The sequence below is a fragment of the Oncorhynchus nerka genome, linkage group LG13 (assembly GCF_034236695.1).
Source record: "Oncorhynchus nerka isolate Pitt River linkage group LG13, Oner_Uvic_2.0, whole genome shotgun sequence".
Taxonomy (NCBI): domain Eukaryota; kingdom Metazoa; phylum Chordata; class Actinopteri; order Salmoniformes; family Salmonidae; genus Oncorhynchus; species Oncorhynchus nerka.
In genome coordinates, this window is record NC_088408.1 from 68852985 (window position 1) to 68878707 (window position 25723).

A 25723-nucleotide genomic window follows, 5' to 3' on the forward strand; every position below is an offset into this window, starting at 1 on the left:
CCTATGACTTCAATGTGGAGGTGTTGTCATGTTATCGGAATGAGAGAGGGAGTGGGTGACGGATCATGGGAGGGTGATCTCTCACTCGCCAGATTCTGAGACAGCAAAAAGCTTAACATTATCAGACAGAAAATGAAAAGGACACTTTCAACAGAATGGTAGAGAAAGGCATTCATAATTACAATGTCACACATGTAATGTTTATCAGCACAGTTATTTTTGTTGTAATTCCTATTTGACATTATATCTAGAGGCCTGGGCCATCTATAACATTGCAGTTCTTCTCTTCGCCTCGTTCGTAAGTCCTCATACAGAGCACTTGTTGAACTTTTACAATATAGGCTACACAACACTATAGCGCTATCTATGGTTTTTGCTTCCTCTGTCACTCCATTTCTTTTTAAAGGCTTGTAATGGGTTGTAATGAGCTAGTGATTGATCCCACAGAGGCATGTCTGTTCTCTCCTCCCTCCCTGAAAGTGCATGTCAGGTGCGATAGAGTTATGTGACATTCAGACAGATTTGACGAAGGAGATACAGTGTTGTACTTACCCTCACCCCAAGTTCAGAGCCATCAAAAGAGCCCACCAAGCATGCAGGTGTTCTGCTTGCAGCAAAATCCCTGCCAGAAAATTCACCCCCCCACCCCCCACCCCCACCCCAGGCTCTCTCTTTTCTCTCTCCCCTAGCAGCCATAAGCAGAGCTACAGTATGCTTCACGCTCACATGGCAAACATGATATCCATGATGCAGTTTCCAACAAGGTATCATTCTCATATACTGTGATTCAACTCTTCTGCCAAGAACAGGCTGCTAGTCGTTCACACCTCATAGAACCACAGGACTGTCTGTTGACTGCCACCCTGGAGGATTTGTTCTGTTTCACCTCATTATATGCAGCTTGCTTTGACAAATTTGATTTCCATTCGTAAGTGGAGGCTTTAGTGAAATTTCAGACAGAATGCCCAGTTCTCATTGAAATCATTTCCCCCAGTCCTTCCATAAACATTATCCTCGCCATTAGTTAAATATGCAGTCCGGGATCTTAAGCACAACAAATGTGTAACATATTGTACAAACTGGATGACGTAGTACACAATTCGATGATGTAGTACACAAAAAATGGGGACACATTTTGGCTCGCAAGCACCACTTTCAAAACTATTGGCTGAAATTAAACAAAAGTTCTGGAGCATCACTTTAAGTGGCCACTGACTCATGACTACATAAGTCCCCCAACACAAGAACAGGTTAAAATGTCTGGCAATGAGTGCTCAAGGGGAAGAGGATTGGTTAAAATGGTGAGGTTGGATGGAATAAAGAAAGACTTATTGTGCTAGAACTGATGTGTTTCTTGACTCCTCTGGGTAGTTTCCTCATCACCTCTTTAAATGTGTAGGCCGTGTGCCAAACGCTTAAGGCAGGTTCTCTCGAAGAAGCCAGCAAAGCAATGAGGGTCAATGGTGGCCATAAATTTTTTGAAACCAGATTGGAATCAGCCGTGGACTGAAGGAATACAGTATGCTCTGAAGGTATGCAAAAACATTTGCCTTGATCGTATTATGCTCATACTACCCTCTACAAGGATAATGTAAATTAAGATACTCTGCCATGAAAGGAGATTGAAATATTTTGAATGTAATAATAATAATTAGCATCATAATTTATTCAACATATATAGCGCTATTCCTTACATAAAGACATCTCAAAGTGCTCTAAAGCAACAACAACAACAAAACAAGCAATTTAAACACAACATCATCAATCATCATGAGTTGATTGACGGTCAAGAGACTGATGGTTGAGAAAGTTCATAGCTTGAGTTAGGTTAGTGGAGGAAGGAGGTAGTCAAGGGGAGAGCTGGGAGCTGCAGGCAACACGTTGTCATTATGGTGTCTTGCCATTCATGCCGTCGGTGGCTTCGTAGTAAGACTCAGATGACGATAAAGTTCCATACTAGCCACTAAATTAGCTAGTTAGTCTTCACCACTACGAAAATGCAGCACCCACTTGAGTGATGCTAATGCAGTCACAAGGGCCAGAAAGCACACTACAGCACCCTTTTCTCTGGTCTAAAAACAATATCACAATGCCCCAGAGCAGGGATTGGGGACATTGCCCTGCGTAGGGTGCCGTCTTTCGGATGGGACATTAAACGGGTGTCCTGGCTCTCTGTGGTCATTAAAGATCCCATGGCACTTATTGTAAGAGTAGGGGTGTTAACCCGGTGTCCTGGCTAAATTCCCAATCTGGCCTTCATACCATCATGGCCACCTAATCCTCCCCAGTTTACAATTGGTTCATTCATCCCCCCTCCTCTCCCCTGTAACTATTCCCCAGGTTGTTGCTGTAAATGAGAATGTGATCTCTGTCAATTTACCTGGTAAAATAAGGGTAAAACAAATAAATACTCATTAATGGTCATCTATAATCTATTTACAACCTCCACCTTCTGGCTTCTTTCCATCCTCAACATCCCGATAGTTGGTGTAACCCAATCAAAACATTGCCTTCCAGCCAACCAACATTATCTAGCTAGCTAGCCAAAAATCAACTGCTAACTTCAGTCTTGAAAATGCTGGATTCAAACTATTTAGACTCTAATAATAAGCTAATAGTTAATTCCTAAAACAAAAAGTATGTCATGGAAAATGCTATAAAACAATTAATTATTACAAATATTTACAAAATGTACAGCAGCTCTCTGCCTAGGTGACCTCAAGGCACCATGGCAATCACATAGCTAATAATAATAATAATAATCTAAGTATCCGAATGAGGTCCAGGAGATTTTGAAGTATCAGTCCCAAACATAATAATCAAATAATCTAATCTAAGTATGTTGAATAAAAAATGATATTGAATTTACTCTGCCGATTGTATGTGGTGTTGATCCTTCAGCTGCTTAAAATTTGAGACAAAATATCCACTGGAAAGTATTGAGGAAGTTTAAATATAATTTTATTCATTTATTCAATTGTATCCATTCGTGACAGACAACAAACGTTTATGATTTTTCTTTGTAAATGATCGTGGTGTTGTCTACATAATTGGAATACATCTCCACATTTCATATCTAACCGATATCATTTCTATAGATTACACTGTACTGATGAACTGTATGCCCTCACAGGGTCTCCATAATTAGATACATATCCTTAGTCCTTCTCAACATAGAATATATCCCAGGCCCCAAAACAGCAAGTGTTTTGTACTGTAGACCCAAGCCTTTACTCTGCCCCATGTTCAGACATACTGACTCACAGCCCCTCCCTTCTATTCAGTCTATGTTATATTTTTCTATACCATCAGGGGGCGATGCCAGAAAGCTGAAACTAAACATCTAATAATTTGTCCGTTATTCCAAAAAAGAAGGAACCAATTCAATCGTTATTTATAGTTAACTAAGAAGTTATTTGAAAGCCTAATCTGGTGTAATACAGTTATACTTTATATCCTGAAATTAAAACGATCTTATTATTTTGCAAAGTCAAAGTTGAGGTAAAATCATGTGTACCGTGTTTAATAAAGTCGATGAACTAAAGACACTGAGGGGGAGAAGTTCAGAACAATATTTACAATGTGGGAGTGTGATTAAGACAGTAATTAAATTAGACAAGGACCCCTACCCACTCTGCCTGTGGGTCAAAGTTAACCTCCATGTTCATCGTGGGAGACTGGAGACGTTTGAGCTCCGCTGGTTTCCTATCAGGGTTGGTCAGACTGGACTGACAATGGCAATGACAGACATTGACTCTCTCTGCTAGAAAAATCAAGAAGTTATATCACCTGTGTACACACACAAACCACAATGAGGATTTAAAGCTACAGGATGAGGGAACAAAATATTGATTAGAGTTCAGTTGTTACAAACATTTTCAAGCAGAGCCGTTTTCACCTGACACAAACCACAGCTGCTTTGCCCTGCAGGATCAAATGTTCAGGAGAAAACTAAAATAAGTTATACACAAAATATCATTAATTGCATAGGATAAAGAGGCTGACAGCGCACCAAGGGACATGAATAAATCAGTAGATTGTAATGGCCCCTGTTCAGTGTAGCTCTTACCTTGTTGGAAAGCACATGTACAGTATAACCATCTGCTATCAATCCAACCCAGAGAGACACACTGTGTCATACCTTGAGTCCGATCTAACACGGATCAATCAAGCAATACAATTTGAGTCACATCTACAGTACTGAATATACTCCAAAATGTGTTGTGGGCTTCTGAGGCTTGATGCACCTGTTGTTAATTGATATCAAATCAAAGTTTATTGGTCAAGTACACAGTTTAGCAAATGTTATAGCGGGTGCAACTAAATGCTTATGTTACTAGCTCCTAAAAATGCAGTAAAATATCAAACAAGTACACAAAAAATAAATAAAACATATTCATATAGTATATATGGGGCAGCAGGTGTTACGTTCGTTATTTTATTATGTCTTTGTTTTAGTATGGTCAGGGCGTGAGTTGGGTGGGTTGTCTATGTTCTTTTTTCTATAATTTGGGATTTTCTGTGTTCGGCATGGTATGGTTCTCAATCAGAGCCAGCTGTCAATCGTTGTCCCTGATTGAGAATCATACTTAGGTAGCCTGTTTTTTCCCACTTGATTTGTGGGTAGTTGTTTTCTGTCTTGTGTGTTTGCACCTTACAGGACTGTTTTGTTTCACTCTCTTTGTTGTTTTGTTATTCAGTGTTCAGTTGATTTATTAAATATTAACATGGACACATACTAAGCTGCGCATTGGTCCGATCTTGACTACTCTTCCTCAGATGATGAGGAGAACCGTTACAGCAGGTATCAGAGTGGTTAGAGCATTGGGCCAGCAACCAGAAGGTTGCTAGATTGAATCCCCGAGTTGACAAGGTAAACATCTGCCGTTCTGCCCCTGAACAAGGCCGTTAACCCAATGTTCCTAGGCTGTCTTTGTAAATAAGATTTTTTTCTTAACTGACTTGCCTAATTAAATAAAGGTAAAATAAATATATATATATATGAGTATGAAACAAGAAATCAGAAAATATTAAACCAATGAACAACGTCTTGGGCCTGTATTTATTTCAAGGCTTCCATATTAGATGTATCTTTAGTGAGACAAAAAAATATGTTAGTTAGCGCTTTGCCGCAAGCCATCCTCACACTAAACCCTTTCTGTTTTGACAGATGGCATGTTATTTCCCCTGGCCTGTTATTTCTATTCCCAACGTAACAACTTCCCACTGAAGACTTTGAAACATCCCAAAGGCAGCATGTACTTCAAGCTTTAATAGTAGGTGGGGTCTTGATTTGATGCATATTGCACAGGAGTGTATCTTAAACTGGATTGATGTGCATTGCTTGACTGTATGAGACCTCTCTCTGTCAGTAAGACCTGATGTCTTAAAGATAGGATGCACATTCCACTGTCTCCGCACCATGTATCTTCCTGGATGTGATTTTGATAGCCCCTTATCTTTTCAATAACAGTCGGTTCCCCTCAGTCTGTACCATTACCATCAGATTGAACCTAAATTGGGGGCGCCTACAGCACTTTGCAATAAAATATCTCGGTAAGCAAGTGGCCAGCATTGGAAAAATAGACAGAGCTACGTTGGAATCAATGACACAAGAAAGTCTATACCAAGTTAATACAATTTGACTTAGACTTGTTGGACCTTTATTTCCAGCTTACAGTATATAGGGCTACATCTAATATGGCAATACATACTGTATGCAGCTGCATGTGTGAACAGGGATGCCAATAGTTCACATCAATTATTAATAACCATTCAACTGGGACAAAGGGAAAAATCTATGAGAACAATTGTCCAAAATCAATAGGGATAGCTATAACTAATGGCTGTATACAGCTCTAATCTAAGTAAAGGTGGATAAGTGACAAGATTGGTATTGGCACCTGACACTTTCTGACCACTGCAAGACATTATGCATTATTAAACGTATTGTTTGTTGATTCCCTCCAGTGGCCTCTACACTCCTGTAATCCTCTCCCTCCATAGGGCTCTATTAAAAATCACCCAGCTATCCTCATAATGTGGTTTTGGCATGACGACACAGCCAGCATCAAGTACAAGCAGTGAAATGTTGAATTTATGGTGTCTTTGTGAACATACAATTACATGTAGAACTCGGTGATTTGTAGGATCTATGTGTTTGCGATAGTCTTGTGACCATAGAGATCCTATTAAATGATTATAATCCCTAATTCTATGCTTGTGACAGCCTATCACATTTTGGGAAATCCTTTAAGTAAAATTGAGTTAATTTTAAGAACTCAAAAAATACTTTTGGATATCTTTGATTCAAACAAATGATATAATATTTTCTGTCATGTGGGCATCTCAGGTGACCAATTTGTCACCTGCCTCGTCCCTGGACTGAGGTTGGCTGGATGCCGGGGAGAGAGAGGGTGGGGACAGCAGGGCAGACAGAGAAATGGAGAGGAGAAGGACCAGGACTGTCATCCTGACTCTCAGATGAAGTGGAGGATTAGGGTGGAAGTGAAAGCCTACTGAGGACCATGGTGACAGCAGATGGAGAGAGATTGGATAAACTCTCCTGGAATTTGCAAATGGTATCTACATGAGGAAGGGAGAGAGATGCAGAGATATATATATATATATATATATATATATATATATATGAAAGTAGAGGTCGACCGATTATGATTTTTCAACGCCAATACCGATTATTGGAGGACCAAAAAAGTCGACACCGATTAATCGGACGATTATTTGTTTATTTGTAATAATGACAATTACAACAATACTGAATGAACACTTATTTTAACTTAATATAATACATGAATAAAAATGTATTTTGCCTCAAATAAATAATGAATCAGGTTCAATTTGGTTTAAATAATGCAAAAACAAAGTATTGGAGAAGTAAAAGTGCAATATGTGCCATGTAAAAAAGCTAACGTTTGAGTTCCATGCTTAGAACATGAGAACATATGAAAGTTGTTGGTTCCTTTTAACATGAGACTTCAATATTCCAAGGTAAGAGGTTTTAGGTTGTAGTTAATATAGTATTTATAGGACTATTTCTCTCTATACCATTTGTATTTCATATACCTTTGACTATTGGATGTTCTTATAGGCACTATAGTATTGCCAGTGTAACAGTATAGCTTCCGTCCCTCTCCTCGCCCCTACCTGGGCTCGAACCAGGAACACATCGACAACAGCCACACTCGAAGCAGCGTTACCTGTCGCTCCACAAAAGCTGCGGCCCTTGCAGAGCAAGGGGAATAACTACTCCAAGTCTCAGAGCGAATGACGTTTGAAACGCTATTAGCGCACACCCAGCTAACTAGCTAGCCATTTCACATCGGTTACACCAGCCATTAGGCTGATAGTCTTGAAGTCATAAACAGCACTGTGCCTGCAAAGAGCTGCTGGCAAAACGCACGAAAGTGCTGTTTGAATGAATGCTTACGAGCCTGCTGCTGCCTACCATCGCTCAGTCAGACTTCTCTATCAAATCATAGACTTAATTATAACATAACACACAGAAATACGAGCCTTTGGTCATTAATATGGTCGAATCCGGAAACTATCATTTCGAAAACAAAACGTTTATTATTTCAGTGAAATACGGAACCGTTCTGTATTTTATCTAACGGGTGGCATCCCTAAGTCTAAATATTCTTGTTACATTGCACAACCTTCAATGTTATGTCATAATTACGTAAAATTCTGGCAAATTAGTTTGCAATGAGCCAGGTTGCCCAAACTGTTGCATATACCCTGACTCTGCGTGCAATGAATGCAAGAGAAATGACACAATTTCACCTGGTTAATATTGCCTGCCAACCTGGATTTCTTTTAGCTAAATATGCAGGTTTAAAAATATATACTTCTGTATATTGATTTTAAGAAAGGCATTGGTGTTTATGGTTAGGTACAGTCGTCCAACGATTGTGCTTTTTTTCATAAATGCGCTTTTGTTAAATCATCCCCCAGCGTTTTATCGATTATATGCAATGCAGGACACGCTAGATAAACGAGTAATATCATCAACCATGTGTAGTTATAACTAGTGATTATGATTGATTGTTTTTTACAAGATAAGTTTAATGCTAGCTAGAAACTTACCTTGGCTTCTACTGCATTCGGGTAACAGGCAGGCTCCTCGTGGAGTGCAATGAGAGGCAGGTGGTTAGAGTGTTGGACTAGTTAACTGTAAGGTTGCAAGATTGGATCCCCGAGCTGACAATGTGAAAATCTGTCGTTCTGCCCCTGAACAAGGCAGTTAACCCACCGTTCCTGGCCCTTCATTGAAAATAAGAATGTGTTCTTAACTGACTTGCCTAGTTAAATAAAGGTATTAAAAATATATATTTAAAAAATTAATAATTGGCAAAATCGGTGCCCAAAAATACTATAATATTTCCGATTGAAAACTTGAGATCGGCCCCAATTAATCGGCCATTCCGATGAATCGGTCGACCTCTAATAGAGAGATAATAGATATATTTTATATTGTTCTAACCTCTTGACACCAAAATAGGCATATATTAGCATTATACTTCTTCACACATACTTTTCACATTTCTTCACACCATACTTTTTCACTGGGGCGGCAGGTAGCCTAGTGGTTAGAGTGTTGAACTAGTAACTGAAAGGTTGCAAGATCAAAAAATACAAATCTGCCGAACAAGGCAGTTAACCCACTGTTCCTAGGCCGTCATTGAAAATAAGAATTTGTTCTTAACTGACTTGCCTAGTTAAATAAAGACAGGGCACTGGCCACTAGGTCATTACAGTATGACACTGGCACAGATCATGGTTGACTTTTCTGTGTGATCACATGTTATGATATCAGATCATTTAAACCTCTGGCAGAATGGATGGTGTGTGTGTGGTGGTCCAGAAGCACCAGGCATTCCTCCTCTAGCAGACACGCTGACTAGGCGTGGGCTCAGGTATCTCCAGTAACCTCCCTTTTGTCCTGCACTATAATAAAACCTTTTGTCTACTAGTTTCTGCAGGTCATTGTGGGGAGCGCTTCTTAGTGTCAGCTTTAATTCACACTGTAATCCTAGCCATGATGCCCCACAACTATCCACGCTGCCTGCCATTCAGCTGCTCTGGGTAGTGCTGCGGATGCATTACCCTATTACTGCACCCAAGGGAGGACTTGTAAAGTTTGTTGCTTAAATATTTAAAAACTGCTTTAATTGACATCCGTCAAACCTCACCCAGAGTAACGGCAGGGTCCTCGGGGGCGGATGGTTGTCTGGAAACTTCCAAAGATCCCAGCTTGGAAGTTGGCCCTCGGGCTCTGTGTGCCTTGCTGTCCTAAAGAGAAAAGACACAAAGAGAGAAAAGAAGACAGATCCTCACGTTAAAACAGCAAACATTATAACCTGATACAGATACTCAGCTTGAGTCAGACAGTGACTGGGACATAACACTGTCTGTACAGTGCTTCTCTTGGGATTGATATGATCCTGGAGGAATAGTGTTACTTCAAACTTTAAACACATTGCCTGAAAATATATTTTAAAACTTTAAACGCTTATTATGATAACTACATTTACTGTAAGTTGAGAAATGGTTTGCTAAATGAATCTCTTATTCCAACATTCAATTACTATTGTACAGTAGATTCAATATGAACTGGCAGGACTATTTCCAATCAATCAGCCAATGAATTAATCATCCAATCAATGATCATTAATGACACTACTTGTTCCTAATATCTTCTCTAAAATACTTTTTGTAAACAGCACAAAAACTGACCACTGCAGGAGAATGGTTGAGTGTAATGTGTACTTAAAGTAGCCATACCAGAGCTCTGTTTCCCACTGGCAAGCAAGCAAAAACATAGGGAGGTTCAAACGGGCCTGTTGACTTGTGGATTGGAGGGTTGTGGGAGCCAGGCTCAGCCCTGTTCCCCGATGGCTCACATTCTCTGGGTGAACCCGTGTCCCGGGACCAGCTGGGCGGCACTTTCTCATGTCCCAGGTCCTCACAGTTCACTGAGCCCTTTAAAGTGAACACACCAACCAAGAGCACTCAGGCCCACAAACATTGGCAGGGCAGTCTCCCATCTGAAACACACACACACACACACATCCTTTTATCTAACTCACTTTCCTTTGATTTAATTAAGACATACTGTACAAAGAAGAATAAAAAACAGATCTCCCAAGGTTGGTGGCATGACATTGATTGCAGGCTACTTCTCAAAGAAATAGTCAGTTCAAGGCAATATTTAGTAATTAGCTGATTTTTGTCCCCCCCCCTTTTTTTTAATGTTGTCTGAGAGAGATGGATTCTGAGATGGTTACGGGAGGAAAATGTCTAGAGTGGATCAGTTTTCTGACATGGCACACTCCGGTGAACATATACATGGAGATCAAAGTGACCCCTGTGCCTACCGCAGTGCATCCCCGACAGATCTAACAAGTGCCCCCATTGTGCAACTCTGACCTGTTACTGATAATGGATAGCCGCCAGAGCCGCCCCCTTTGAGAACTGGTCACACACACAGAGAGCCAGTCGGAGCTACGGCTGCGGTAACTCTCCCCCTGGAACATCATATGATAACATGTAGTATGACAGACAGGACAATGTACAATACAAACATTGCTGAGTCTTATATCTACGTGAAAGTGATTCATTAACATTCACTAGATTCATACAAGCTTCCTCCCTGTAGCAGCCATTTTGGTCTGTAATCTCTCTCCCGTGACTGTTTATTTATTGTAATGCAGAAACTGTTGGAACATCAAAGAAATGGAACAATTGCCAAAGGTTTGGTGAGTTCCGCTCATATAAACGGTTCTCTGCAGTTGTTTGATATATCTGCTGAAACAGCAATGCACAGGATTTGGTTTCCATCAGGCCAGAACTATTTCTCCCCCTCACAAAAAGACACATCTGCCTCTAGTCTGTGTTTTAAATTGTACTACATTTCAGTGTGTAACTTGATGGAACTTTAGATTAGTTTTAAACACACACCCTCTCCTTCAGGCTTGTAATACTTTTTTTATTTGGTACAAACGTAGATCTGAAAACCTGTTCAGACAGGTCTTATACTGTACATGAAAGTGCGAGCAGCACTCGGACAGTCTCAAGGTATCTGTACCAGCCTTGTCTTTGCCCTAGGCTTATGGTCTCTGTGTACCTCCCCTCTCAAAATAAGTTTGGATGATCAAGGCCTGAGCAGTATTAAAGTACACCATCATTGACCTTGTCATGAACTTTGTCTTCACTGTACATTGGAGGTTGACACACAATGGCTAACATTATAGGCTCTGTGTTTATTTAGAGACCCAGCCATGACAGGTTAGTGAATTAGCACTGGCATGAATGTATAAGATAGACTGAAGGCCTGCTGGTGGCTCCATCTCACCCAGACTAGCTCGCCTGTAGTAGAGACAGTGGGAGCGTGAGGGGGTCAAAAATGCACAAGTTATCAAATGATCCCCAAAAGCTTCCCTGTACCCCCTGCCTGGGCTTACAGAAACAGGACAGACTCCCACAACGCACCCTGCCAGCCTGCCAGCCCTGGGGGCTCCTCCAGACGGCTCAGGAATTTAGCATGGGGATCCGACCAGGCCTACAGCTGAAGGGGGATTTCTCTCCTCCTCTGTTTCAGCTTCTTATTGTCTGGGATGTGAATCCCGGTGAGCTCTGTCTGCCTTTATTTTTCTCTAAATCACACTTTTGGATGCACTGTTTGTTGGGTCTCAGGGGTCATAAAACATCATTGTCTGACTAGAATATCACCAGAATGTCAATAAAGGTGCCCCAAGTATTACAGGAAAATGGAGGTGCATAAAACATAACTAATACTTCAGATGTGGCCATCTCTCAGGGTGTCCCTTTATGGAATTAATATCTAGTTATTTATATCATTCCACTAGATGAATGGTGAAATATGCAGAAATCCCTGTCCTAGTTTCTAAAATTCTATAGGATCGCCTAATTTTAGTTTATGTGACAAAACAAGCATCGTGTAGAGAATCATTGTACCATCTAAACCTAAAATATATTTTCAATAACCAAAAGTATTGCATTTTAATCTGTTTGAGGCTGGTGTACAAAACCGAAAGTAAAAGACGCAAAAACCAAACAGAAGAAAGGGAAGCATAGAAATACATACAATAGATCTACTGCGTCTTAGACTTGCTTTCAATGAGAATGACAGAACTATAACACATTTCTACGTGAATTTGGTGGTTGCCCAAAAAGTTACATAATGCAGCTTTAAGACATTTAAAAATGATAAATGTAACACAGGTTTGTAAGGTTGAAGCAGCCAATGAGTCTGTACTGATGATTATTTGGATAAATGCAATGTATAGGTAAGTATGCAACAATACTTATTTCTTTATTACATAAACACATATGTTTCACCATTTTATTTTGAAGTATTACTTGGAATCAATACCCTCAATAGCCGAAGGGATGTGGTAGCCTTCAGGGATTTATCACCATTCTTAGTTTAAAATCAATATTGGCCTCAACATTAGACCCAAATGGCAGTACATCAACATACTGAGCCATGCATATTTGTATTATATAATATGGTGATGAACAAAGCCAAATGAAACACTGCAGTAATAGTTTCAGATAATGGGAGATTATGACATTATCAACACATGAAAACCATCACCAGCACTTAGACAAAGTCATGAGTCAGAGGCTCAACACTAATTGTTACAGTAAGAAGTTAACAGGTTTCATTTTAAGATGTGTGCTTATTTCTAAAATGATTTCGGAGAGATTAGTACAAAAGGCTTACAAAATATTGACACTTTCTGGACATTCTTTATTAAAGTGTTTCCAAGTCAACCTACAATTCAATTTTGACCATGATTGCAGTACAGTGAGTGGGTTCCAGGGGGCAGTATTGGCCTGGCAGAGATAAACTTGGCCCACTGCAGGTTGACCGCAGAAAAACATACAGACAGACAAGACAGCAAATAATCAAACCCTAATCTATAGCTTAGACACTTTCACCACAAATACTTCACCACAAATTGACTGTTTCATGAAGACTGTATCAGCAGCATCCTGCTAGAGAATTACATTCTCCTGCCTTACTGCATTACCAACTTCAGAAATGTGACATTGACATGTGATTGGTCATTATTTCACTTTCCTTGTGGCAGGTTAAGTCAACTATTGTTGGAATATACAGTATGACAAGAATAAGTCAGTGTCATTACTGAAAACTACAAATATTTGAGTAATATACTTACCTTTCATCTTTAATTTGATGATTACTATTTTGACAAGCATGACTAGATCTCAAAGAAACATCTTCAAAGTAGTTACAATAATTATTTTCTTTGGTATTTCTCATTTCAGATGAAGCTATTTTACTTTTCAGAAGGTGGGCCTAGTTGGCTTTAATAGGTGAGGTGTGTGTGTGTGTGTGTGTGTGTGTTTTGTGAGTGTGTGTGCGCACACGTGCATTGTGTGATTCAGTCATCACTATTGATTCAGGTGACAGGGGATATTGACGCTGAGTCACTGCTATCACAGTGTGTGATGATGATGAGACATGGATTTGTCTGGCTTGCCCCACAGTAACACAAAGGGCTGAATAGAGAGCAGGCAGCCCGGGATGGGGCCCAGGGCAAGGCTGGCGGCAGGCCCATCTGAGGGCCACCAGCCAGCCACCTGCATGGTACTGCTGGCCTATTCTCCCTGGAGCTGCCTGCCCCTATCTGCCAAGCCTCATCTGCAGCCCAGCCATATCCTGCTCTCTCCTACTCTAATATCTAACCGTTGCATCTCATCTGTCCATCTCGCCGGCTGAGTATGTATGTGACTGGAGTGTCGTGGCCTCAGCTGTGATCCAGCTTTTAACCACTGTTGTGCTGGCTTCTTTTCAGCTGCTTTTCAGAGTTCACAATATGGTGTGGTCAACATTGAGACAAGCCAGGACAATTGTTAGCTGGGTATTTTTGGAGATTGCTGTTTTTTTTTACTGTGCAACTTGTTACTCAGATGTCTTTAGTACACCCATGGTTTGTTTGTTCTCTAAATCTTGTTCTCTAAATCTATCTAATATCCATAAAATGTCATTTCATGAGACACAATATTATAGCATGTTTTTGTTAATGCAGTGGTTTGTATTGTGTTGATTACCATTTTCTTCAATGAAATGTTATAAGGTTGATGCAGAACTAGACAACTACAATGTGAATGTTGTACTTTGATAATACAGTGAGCAGTGGGTGGAACAGAGGAACTGTCTTAGCTGTTCCAAGGTAGTGAAAAATAAGGGTTACTTTTATATTTGATTGTATGAATTTGATATACAGTCATAAACAATATGTTGAAATCATATGGTCACATTTCAGTGAGTGGTACGATCAAACTACACTGCTGCTTTCCCTCTCCAGTTAATTGAGAGAAAAGTGGTTACCATATATACAATATTTAAGCAATAAGGCACGAGGGTGTGTGGTATATTGCCACGATACCATGGCTAAGGGCTGGTCTTAGGCACAACGCAACAGAGTGCTAGGACACAGCCCTTAGCTGTGGTATATCACAAACCCTTAGCTGTGGTATATCACATGCCTTAATGCTATTATAAACTGGTTTCCAACATAATTAGAGCAGTAAAAAATAAATGTTTTGTCATACCCATGGTATATGATCTGATAAACAACGGCTTTCAGCCAACCAGCATTCAGGGCTCGAACCATCCAGTTTATAATTTCAAATATATTATGATCAACATCAGATCTGGATGTGTTTCTTTGAAATGTTTCCATTTGGGATTTATGTTTCTGCCACCATATCTTACTGCAAAAAATAACTTCTGGATATCAGGACAGCGATCACTCACCTCGGATTAGACAAAGATTATTTCTTCAACAAGCAGAACGCACAGGATATACTGCCAACACCCGACAAGGCCAACAACCCAGTCATTGGCAAGAGGAAGAGGCGCAGGTACAGAGGACACAGAGCGGGGTGCCTCGTGAGGATCCGCAGAAGGCGAGTGGGAAAGCTGCAGTTACCGTCAATATTACTCGCAAACGTGCAATCATTGGACAATAAATTAGATGAGTTACGATCACGGATATTCTACCTGTATAAGGCAATAAGCAAACAGGAAACCGCTCACCCAGAGGCGGCGCTCCTAGTGGCCGGAGACTTTAATGCAGGGAAACTTAAATCAGTTCTACCTCATTTCTATCAACATGTTAAATGTGCAACCAGAGGGGAAAAAATGTAGATCACCTGTACTCCACACAGAGTACAAAGCTCTCCCTCACCCTCCATTTGGTAAATCTGACCAGAATCCTATCCTCCTGATTCCTGCTTATAAGCAAAAACTAAAGCAGGAAGCACCAGTGACTCGGTCTATAAAAAGGTGGTTAGATGAAGCAGATGCTAAACTACAGGACTGTTTTGCTATCACAGATTGGAACATGTTCCGGGGTTATTCTGATGGCATTGGGGAGTACACCACATCAGTCACTGGCTTTATCAATAAGTGCATCGATGATGTCGTCCCCAGAGAGACTGTACATACCCCAACCAGAAGCCATGGATTACAGGCAACATTCGCACTGAGCTAAAGGGTAGAGCTGCCGCTTTCAAGGTGCAGGACAGTTTTATAAGAAATCCTGCTGTGTCTTCCGACGAACCATCAAACAAGCAAAGAGTCAATACAGGGCTAAGATTGAATTGTACTACACCGGCTCCAATGCTCGTCTTATGTGGCAGGGCTTGCAAACTATTACAGACTACAAAGGGAAGCACAGCCACGAGCTGCCCAGTGACACGAGCCTACCAGACGAGCTAAATCACTTCTTTGCTCGCTTCGAGGCAAGCAACACTGAGGCATGCATTAGAGCATCAGCTGTTCCGGATGACTGTGTGATCATGCTCTCCATAGCCGACGTGAGTAAGACAGGTCAACCTTCATAAGGCTGCGGGGCCAGACGGATTACCAGGGCGTATGCTCCGGGCATGTGCTAACCAACTGGCAGGTGTCTTCACTGACATTTTCAACATGTCCCTGATTAAGTCTGTAATACCAACATGTTTCAAGCAGACCACCATAGTCCCTGTGCCTAAGAACACTAAGTCAACTGTCCTAAATGACTACAGACCCGTAGCACACGTCCGTAGCCATGAAGTGCTTTGAAAAGCTGGTATTGGCTCACATCAACTCCATTATCCCAGAAACCCCAGACCCACTCCAAGTTGCATACCACCCAAACAGATCCACAGATGATGCAATCTCTATTGCACTCCACAATGCCCTTTCCCACCTGTACAAAAGGAACACCTACGTGATAATGCTATTCATTGACTACAGCTCAGCGTTCAACACCATAGTGCCCTCAAAGCTCATCACTAAGCTAAGGATCCTGGGACTAAACACCTCCCTCTGCAACTGGATCCTGGACTTCCCGACGGGCCGCCCCCAGGTGGTGAGGGTAGGTAGCAACACATCTGCCACGCTGATCCTCAACACTGGAGCCCCTCAGGGGTGCGTGCTCAGTCCCCTCCTGTACTCCCTGCTCACCCACGACTGCGTGGCCAGGCACGACTCCAACACCATCATTAAGTTTGCAGACGACACAGCAGTGGTAGGCCTAATCACCGTCAACGACGAGACCGCCTACAGGGAGGAGGTCAGATACCTGGCCGCGTGGTACCAGAATAAGAACCTATCCCTCAACGGAACCAAGACTATGGAGATGACTGTGGACTACAGGAAAAGGAGGGCCGAGCACCCCCATTCTCATTGACGGGGATGTAGTGGAGCAGGTTGAGAGCTTGAAGTTCCTTGGTGTCCACATCAGCAACAAACAAGAATGGTCCAAACACACTAAGACAGTCATGAAGAGGGCACAACAAAGCCCATTCCCCCTCAGGAAACTAAACGTTTTGGCATGGGTCCTCCGATCCTTAAAAGGTTCTACAGCTGCACCATCGAGAGCATCCTGACTGGTTGCATCACTGCCTGGTACGGCAACTGCTCGGCCTCCGACTGCAAGGCACTACAGAGGGTAGTGCGTACGGGCCAGTACATCACTGGGGCTAAGCTGCCTGCTATCCAGGACCTTTACACCAGGCGGTGTCAGAGGAAGGCCCTAAAACATTGTCAAAGACCCCAGCCACCCCAGTCATAGACTGTTCTCTCTACTAGTCTAGGACCAAATGGCTTCTCAACAGTTTTTACCCCCAAGCCATAAGACTCCTGAACAGGTAATCAAATGGCTACCTGGACTATTTGCATTGTGTGCCATCCCCCAACCCCTCTTTTACGCTGATGCTATGCTCTGTTCATCATATATGCATAGTCACTTTAACCATACCTACATGTATATACTACCTCAATCAGCCTGACTAACCGGTGCCTGTGTATAGCCTCCCTACTGTATACAGCCTCGCTACTGTTATTTTTCACTGTCTTTTTTACTGTTTTTATTTCTTTACTTATCTATTGTTCACCTAATACCTTTTTTTTTTTACTTAAAAATTGCACTGTTGGTTAGAGCCTGTAAGTAAGCATTTCACTGTAAGGTTGTATTTGGCGCACGTGACAAATAAACTTTGATTTGATGTCTTATCAACTAACCTTGTGGGGACACAACATTCAGTCCCATTCAAAATCCTATTTTCCCTAACCTTAAACCTAACCCTTACCCCAGAACATAACATCAACCCTAACCCTAACCCTCATCCTAACCCTAGCTCCTAATCCTAACCCCTAAAACTAACCATAGCTCCTAACCCCAACCTTAACCTTAAACCTAATGCTAACCCTAAAACTAATTCTAACCTTAGCCTTAAACCGTCTAGAAATAGCATTTGACCTTGTGGGATCAAACAACATTTCCCCAGTTGGTCAAATGTTTGTTTGGTCACAATTCTTGTGGGGACTTCTGGAATAGTTAAACACATCCATACAGACACACACACGTGCACGCACACACACAAGCGTGCGTGCACACACACACACACACACACACACACACACACACACACACACACACACACAGTCTTGTACAGTTGACCTTGTGGGGACACACAATTCACTCCCATTCAAAATCCACACACACACAAAACTGATAAATAAACAATTAAACAGACAAAGGCTAGATATTGTCATTGCAGTAATATATTCTTCTCATTTACATGAAGCCTTAAATTCAATTGGGAAGCAATATACCCATACAAAGCATCAAGTGTCAAGTAATAATGTAGTTAGAGATGTCATGAGAATATAACGTCTTGGGACTGGCTCTCGCTGCTTGTTTTCCTCTGCAGATATCAGTTTCAAAACAAAACAGGGAATCAGAACAACCCACTACTATGTGTTTTTCCTTTTGTGGCTGTGAAGCTACATAATAGACTTTACAGTATATTGAAGAGTTTCATTCCAAAATACTATATATCCATTTACAGAAATGTTGGTAAAGGAGCTTTAATTGTTTAAAGAATTTATGAAAGAGATTGGTGTGGTTGTTCAATGATAGACATGTATTTGTTAGAAATGTCATTTAAGAGAGACAAATAATAATGTTTTTTTTTGCAAAACGCTATATATCCATCTGCCTCACTCTCCAAAAAATAAGTAGGTAGTACTGCTAAGTTTTACACACATCAAATGTGACAAATTACTATATTTTTCATATAGATATGTACAAATTACACATTTGTATCAATACAGTAATATGACATATGTCTGTAAAACATTTGCATTTGACATTTGAAACATCATTTTGCAATTTCTTTTAAATTTTATTACACGCATAACATCTATGAATAACACATCTGAGAACAGCAAAAATGTACACACACACACACACACACATGAAGGAACCCATAAGCATTCATTTCACACAAATGTGAAAATTGGTGGATATACTGTAGCATTTTGGAAATAAACTCTTCATACTGTATGTTACATCCATGTTGGTTTGGTGTCGGTTGTGGAGGCATGACTGAGGTTCATGTACTGTGGTCACATCAGTGGACAGGCCGTAATGAGAAGCAGGGCCTGGGAGGTGGGAGGTGGGAACTGGATGGGCCCTGGGGATGGGATCACCCTGGGTTAACTATCAAAGATGAGGGCAAACCTATCCCTGTGGAAAAGGCCCAGAAGAAAACATCACCCTGCAAAAACGAATCCCTCCAAACAGAACAGGGAGTTGCCCTGCCATAAAATAATGAATCCAAGACACTGGAAACAGATTGTTTTCCCTCTACTAACTCCTTACTGGTCACAGCCTACAAGACTGGACACTGCCACACTTTGGCCGAAAACATTTTTGGTCTGTTGAGATTAAAAAGTTATCATTCAGCCATCTTATGTTAAGTATTCTGGTAGATGGTTTGACATTTGGCACAATAGCTGTGTTTTATGGTTGTATAAAAAAGGCTTTTATCCTTTCTCCGTGTAAGTATTGTAGTTTGTTTTATTTCAATTTGAACAAATATATATTTTTTTCATAGAAGAGCTGTATTACTCCATGCGTTTTGCCAAGGCTTAGCTGTTGAGAGCATTTCATGCTTTTTGCAAAGATTCTGACCATAAGAAATTGATACATGTTTATGTCTTTGACTGTTTATTGAACAATATCTGAATTAATTAATAAAGTATATATGGTTAACCATGGAGAAAATATGATAATAAATCTATTATAGAGTCTCGGAAAGACTCATGTGAGGATATTGAGAAACACCCAGCAAATGTGGAAACCACACAGTGATAGACAGTGAAAAACCATATGAAAATAAAGACAGATGTGAAAGTCCAACATTTAGCTTGACAGAAACAGTTGCAACAATGAAGTTGTCTAGACGGCTAGTTTTTATTAGATGAAAAGTTGGCTCTATTAATGCATCCTCTTAATAAAGTCAACCTTTGGGCAGATTTGTTCAATAAGTCAAACCCAATACAACATTTCTGTGAATGTATACTTTACGATGTTTAAGCTTTTAAATACAGTAAAATGGCGTTCACAATCCCAACAGAACATTTTCTTACAATGCTATTTAAATCTTTCAAACAAGCCTACTTAACAATGTCAAACAATGTGTGCAATTTAGCTCAATGATAACAATGACTTTATTATGTTAGTCCCTCTTGCTGACGTCAGGCAATATAACTATTATGACCACCACCCAATCAAGATGAAGTGCTTCTTATCCAACTAGAATAGCGTTTCCTGAATCCATTGTCCACCATGGTCTAAGAGGGCATCTACCTGTCATGCCGTCACAGGGCTGGCTGATTCAGCAGTGCGGTCCACCTAAATTCACAACTCATGTCAAACCCTCCATGGGATCACTATATGGATATCAATTGAACAGCTCCTCCCTATGTTCTGTGATGATAGAGGACCCCAACTGTACTGCTAACACAACCCATCATCCCAAGCAGCATCACATGGATGTTATGCATTTATATGCACCCAGAGATAAGCCAACAGACACTTAGACATACAGTGTCTTCAGAAAGTATATTGTGTTACAGCCTGAATTTAAAATGATTAAATTTAGATTAATAGTCATTGGCCTACACACATTTCCCCAAAATGTCAAAGTAGAATTATGTTTTAGAAATGTTTACAAATTAATTTTTAAAAATGAAAAGCTGAAATGTTTTGAGTCAATAAGTATTCAACTCCTTTGTTATGGCAAGCCTAAATGAGTTCAGGAGTAAAAATGAGCTTAACAAGTCATGTGATAAGTCATGTGATAGTGTTTAACATGATTTTTGAACGACTGCCTCATCCCTGTACCCCAACATCATCTATGTTTCTCAAACATCAAATTTCGAAGTTGTTCCAAACATCACATTTCAAAGTAGTTATGGTTAAGTTTAGGCATTAACTCCGAATTTTTAAGCTTAGGGTTAAGTTCAGGCATTAACTCCAACTCCACATTCTTAAGGTTAGGCATTAACTCTGAATGGTTAAGGTAAGGGTTAAGGTTTTGGATAACAACTTTCTATTGCTGGATTTGAGCTTCTTTGGAATCAGAGGTAGATGTTTATGCCCTAGCAAAACCGAGACCTACTTTAAGGTAACAACACTCACTGTCAAATCAAATGTATTTATATAGCCCTTCGTACATCAGCTGATATCTCAAAGTGCTGTACAGAAACCCAGCCTAAAACCCCAAACAGCAAGCAATGCAGGTGTAGAAGCACGGTGGCTAGGAAAAACTCCCTAGAAAGGCCAAAACCTAGGAAGCCTAGAGAGGAACCAGGCTACTGTTGCCCCTAGTGGCTTGTTTCCACATCTCCCAATGCCCCCAGACATTGAATACTGACTTGTATCACAAACTTGGTCTCAGAGCATTTCAAGTTATTCTGTACGGAAATCCGAGACATTTCATTTGGTATGATATGTTATGTTTCGTATGGTAAGTATTAATTTGTGGACGTCCATCACCCATTTCGTATGATATCTTACGAATTACAATTCTTATTATATGTTACGAATGTCAAAATGTATTCTAGCGGATTCTAGCTAGGTGCCTAATGTTAGCCAGCTGGCTAACGTTAGCAAGGCTAGGGATTAGGGTTAAGTTTAGGAGTTAGGTTAAAGGGTTAATGCTAAAGTTGTTCATGATTAGAATCAAACATTCATGCTAAAAGCCCACTAACTCAGGGATGTTAATATTTACAGTATGTAAAGGGCATATTTCTGTATTTCATTTTCAATAAATGTGCATACATTTCTAAAAACATCTTTTCACTTTGTCTTTATGGGATATTGTGTGAGATTGAGTGAGATAAAAAAAAATCAGGCTGTAACACAACAACATGTTGAATAAGTCAAGACGTATGAATACTTTCTGAAGGTGGTGTATGCTGCCCCCCCCACACACACACACACACACACACACACACACACATGACACAAATACGCACACACACAACCTTTACTCACTGTCTCACATCTAGTATTTTTCATCACCTCTCGCCGACACTCCTTACTAGTATGCCCCTTAAAGAGGATCCCTCTTTCATCACAGCAACACATTAGTCTCCCTCCACATGTCCAGACATGGGTAGCACTGCTAATGGTTTTGTAATAATTGTCGACAGAGTTACAGGTCCTTGGGCAGAGGCAGTAAAGGCACATCACTGAGACACTGATGACTGACACCTCATTTCATGGTCCTTCTACCTACTATAAAACTATGAATGTGCCAGAACCTTCTGATGATTATTTCTGCTTTAATCTTTATATTTGTCTTGAGTCTGCTTGCTTTTGGTCTTGCTTGCCTTCCAGTGAAAAAAACAAACATGTTTAGACAAGTAAAAAATGTATAGAGGTAACAGCTTTATTTTCCCATTATGTCAAATTAATCAGCAAAGAGTACAACTGGGACTGTTAACTTCAGTTATTGGTTATTGGATGTGATCATAATGTGTATACTAGAGCAGTGGTTCCTCATCATCCAGTCAACGTGGAGGAAAAAGAAAAACCAATAGCTATTTAGACATCGTTAAGCAATTTGTAGTTTACTGGGTCCTAATGCACCAGTAACATGAGTTGTTTCTACACTGAACAAAAATATAAACACGTAAAGTTGTTGGTCCCATGTTTCATGGGCTGAAGTAAAAGATCCCAGAAAATGTCCATACCCACAAAAAGCTCACTTCTCTGAAATGTTGTGCACAAATTTGTTTACATCCCTGTTAGTGAGCATTTCTCTACCTGGTGGATGTGGCATATCAAGAAACTGCTTAAAGAGCATGATCATTACACGGGTGCACTTTGCGCTGGGGACAATAAAAGGCCACTGTAAAATGTGCAGTTTTTGTCACAATGCCACAGGAGTGTGCAATTGGCATGCTAACTGAAGGAATGTCCACAGAGCTGATGCCAGATAATTTAATGTTAATTTCTCTATCATAATCCGCCTCTAACATAATTGTAGAACATTTTGCAGTACGTCCAACCAGCCTCACAACAGCAGACCACGTGTAATTACGCCAGCCCAGGAACTCCACATCTGGCTTATTCACTTGTGGGATCGTCTGAGAACAGCAACCCCAACAGCTGATTAAACTGTGGGTTTTCACACCCGAAGAATGTCTGCACAAACTGTCAGAACCGTCTCAGGGAAGCTCATCTGCGTGTTCGTTGTCCTCACCAGTTCGGCGTCATAACCGACTTCAGTGGGCAAAGGCTCACCTTCGATGGCCACTGGCACGCTGGAGGAGTGTGCTCTTCACAGATTAATCCCGGTTTCTGAATGACGCTGTCTGCCATAAACGCTGTATGCCGTCTCTACCAGGCAGATGGCAAACAGCGTGCATGGCGTCGTGTGGGTGAGCGGTTTCCTGATTTCAACGTTGTGAACAGAATTCCTCATGGATGACGGTGCGTTTATGGTATGGGCAGGCATTCGGACAACAAACACAATTGCATTTTATCGATGGCAATTTGAATGCACAGAGGTACCGTGACGAGATCCTGACGCCCATTGTCGTGCCATTCATCCGCCTCCCTCACCTCATGTTTCAGCATGATACGGCACAACCCCATGTCGCAAGGTTCTGTACACAATTCCTGTAAATTGCAAATGTCCAATTTCTTCCATGGCCTGCATACTCACCAGACATGTCACCCATTGAGCATGTTTGGGATGCTCTGGATCTATGTGTACGACGGTGTGTTCCAGTTTTCGCCAATATCCAGCAGCTTCTCAAGGCCATTGAAGAGGAGTGGGACAATATTACACAATCAACAGCCTTATCAACTCAATGCGAAGGAGATCTGTCGCGCTGCATGAGACAAATGGTTGTCACAACAGATACTGACTGGTTTTCTGATCCATGCTCCTACTTTTTTTGGGGGGGGGGGTATTTGTGACCAACAGATGCATATCTGTATTCCCAGTTGTGAAATCTATAGATTAGGGTCTAATGAATTTATTTCAATTGACTGATATCTTGATATGAACTGTCACTCAGTAAAATCTTTGAAATTATTGCATGTTGCTTCTATATTTTTGTTCAGTATACATTTTCAATGATGGGGAGTTTATTGTTTTAGAGCAGCGTTTGTCCTGCTGAGAAATTAACGATTTAAATTTTTATAGGCTGAACTCATGCTGAAATCCAATCTAACAGACATCATTCATTAATTAAATTAGGCCACAATGACATCATTTGCTGGCGGAGCTTTGTCGTAAACACTAAAGATGACACCTGTCTACGTTGATACTACAGAACAGTCATACAGTCACGTACTTCACATACTGTATATCCATTGACGTCAGGGGAGGGGGGGGGGGATTGAAGCTCATTCACTGCATACACTACACAATTTAAAAACTCATAAAATTATATTTGGGGAAGAGCAAAAACAAAACAAAAATGACACCAGCCATTAATTATCACCGCAAAGTTAGGTTTAAAGGTACAGACCAGTCAAAAGTTGCGACAAACCTACTAATTCAAGGGGTTTTCTTTATTTTTACTATTTTTACTGTTTTTACTTTCTACATCATAGAATAATAGTGATTACATCAAAACTATGAAATAATATGGAATCATGTAGTAACCCAATTTTTTATTTTTTTGAGATTCTTCAAAGTATCCACGCTTTGCCTTGATGACAGCTTTGCACAATCTTGGCATTCTCTCAACCAACTATTATTCACATGCTTTGTAAACAACAGGTGTAGACTAACAGTGAAATGCTTACTTAAGGCCCTTCCTAACAATGCAGAAAGAAAGAAAATAAAACATGTAATAATAAAATGTATAATAAACACACAATAAGTTGCGAAAATACATGGGGTACCAGTACTGAGTCGATGTGCAGGGGTACAAGGTAATTGAGGTAGATATGTACATATAACTAGGGATAGAGTGACATATAATGAACAGTAGCAGCAGTGTATGTGATGAGTCAAAAAAGCTAGTGCAAATATGCTCAACGCAGATAGTACTGGTAGCTATTGGGTTAATTGGGTTAAGCAGTGTTATGGCTTGGGGTAGAAGCTGTTCAGGGTCTTGTTTGTTCCAGACTTGGTGCATTGGTACCACTTGCCATTTAGTAGCAGAGAGAACAGTCTATGACTTGGGTGTCGGGAGTCTATGACATTTTCTAGGGCCTTCCTCTGACATGGCTGGTATAGTGGTTCTGGACGGTAAGGGAGCCCGGCGCCTGTGATGTACAGGGCCATATGCACTACCCTCTGTAGCACCTTGCGGTTCTCATGCCAAGCAGTTGTCATATCAAGTGGTGATGCAGCCACTCCAGATCTCTCAATACTGCGACTGTAGATCTTTTTCAGGATCTGAGGGACAAGGCCAAATCTTTTAAGCCTCCTGAGGGTGAAGAAGCATTGTCGTTCTCTCCTCATGACTGTGTTGGTGTCAGTGTCGGCCTGCCCATAAGGGCATTAGGGGCGGCGACCCACTTGTGATTGCCCCCCCCCAAAAAAAAATTTTTATATACAGTGCCTTGCGAAAGTATTCGGCCCCCTTGAACTTTGCGACCTTTTGCCACACTTCAGGCTTCAAACATAAAGATATAAAACTGTATTTTTTTGTGAAGAATCAACAACAAGTGGGACACAATCATGAAGTGGAACGACATTTATTGGATGTTTCAAACTTTTTTAACAAATCAAAAACGGAAAAATTGGGCGTGCAAAATTATTCAGCCCCCTTAAGTTAATACTTTGTAGCGCCACCTTTTGCTGCGATTACAGCTGTAAGTCGCTTGGGGTATGT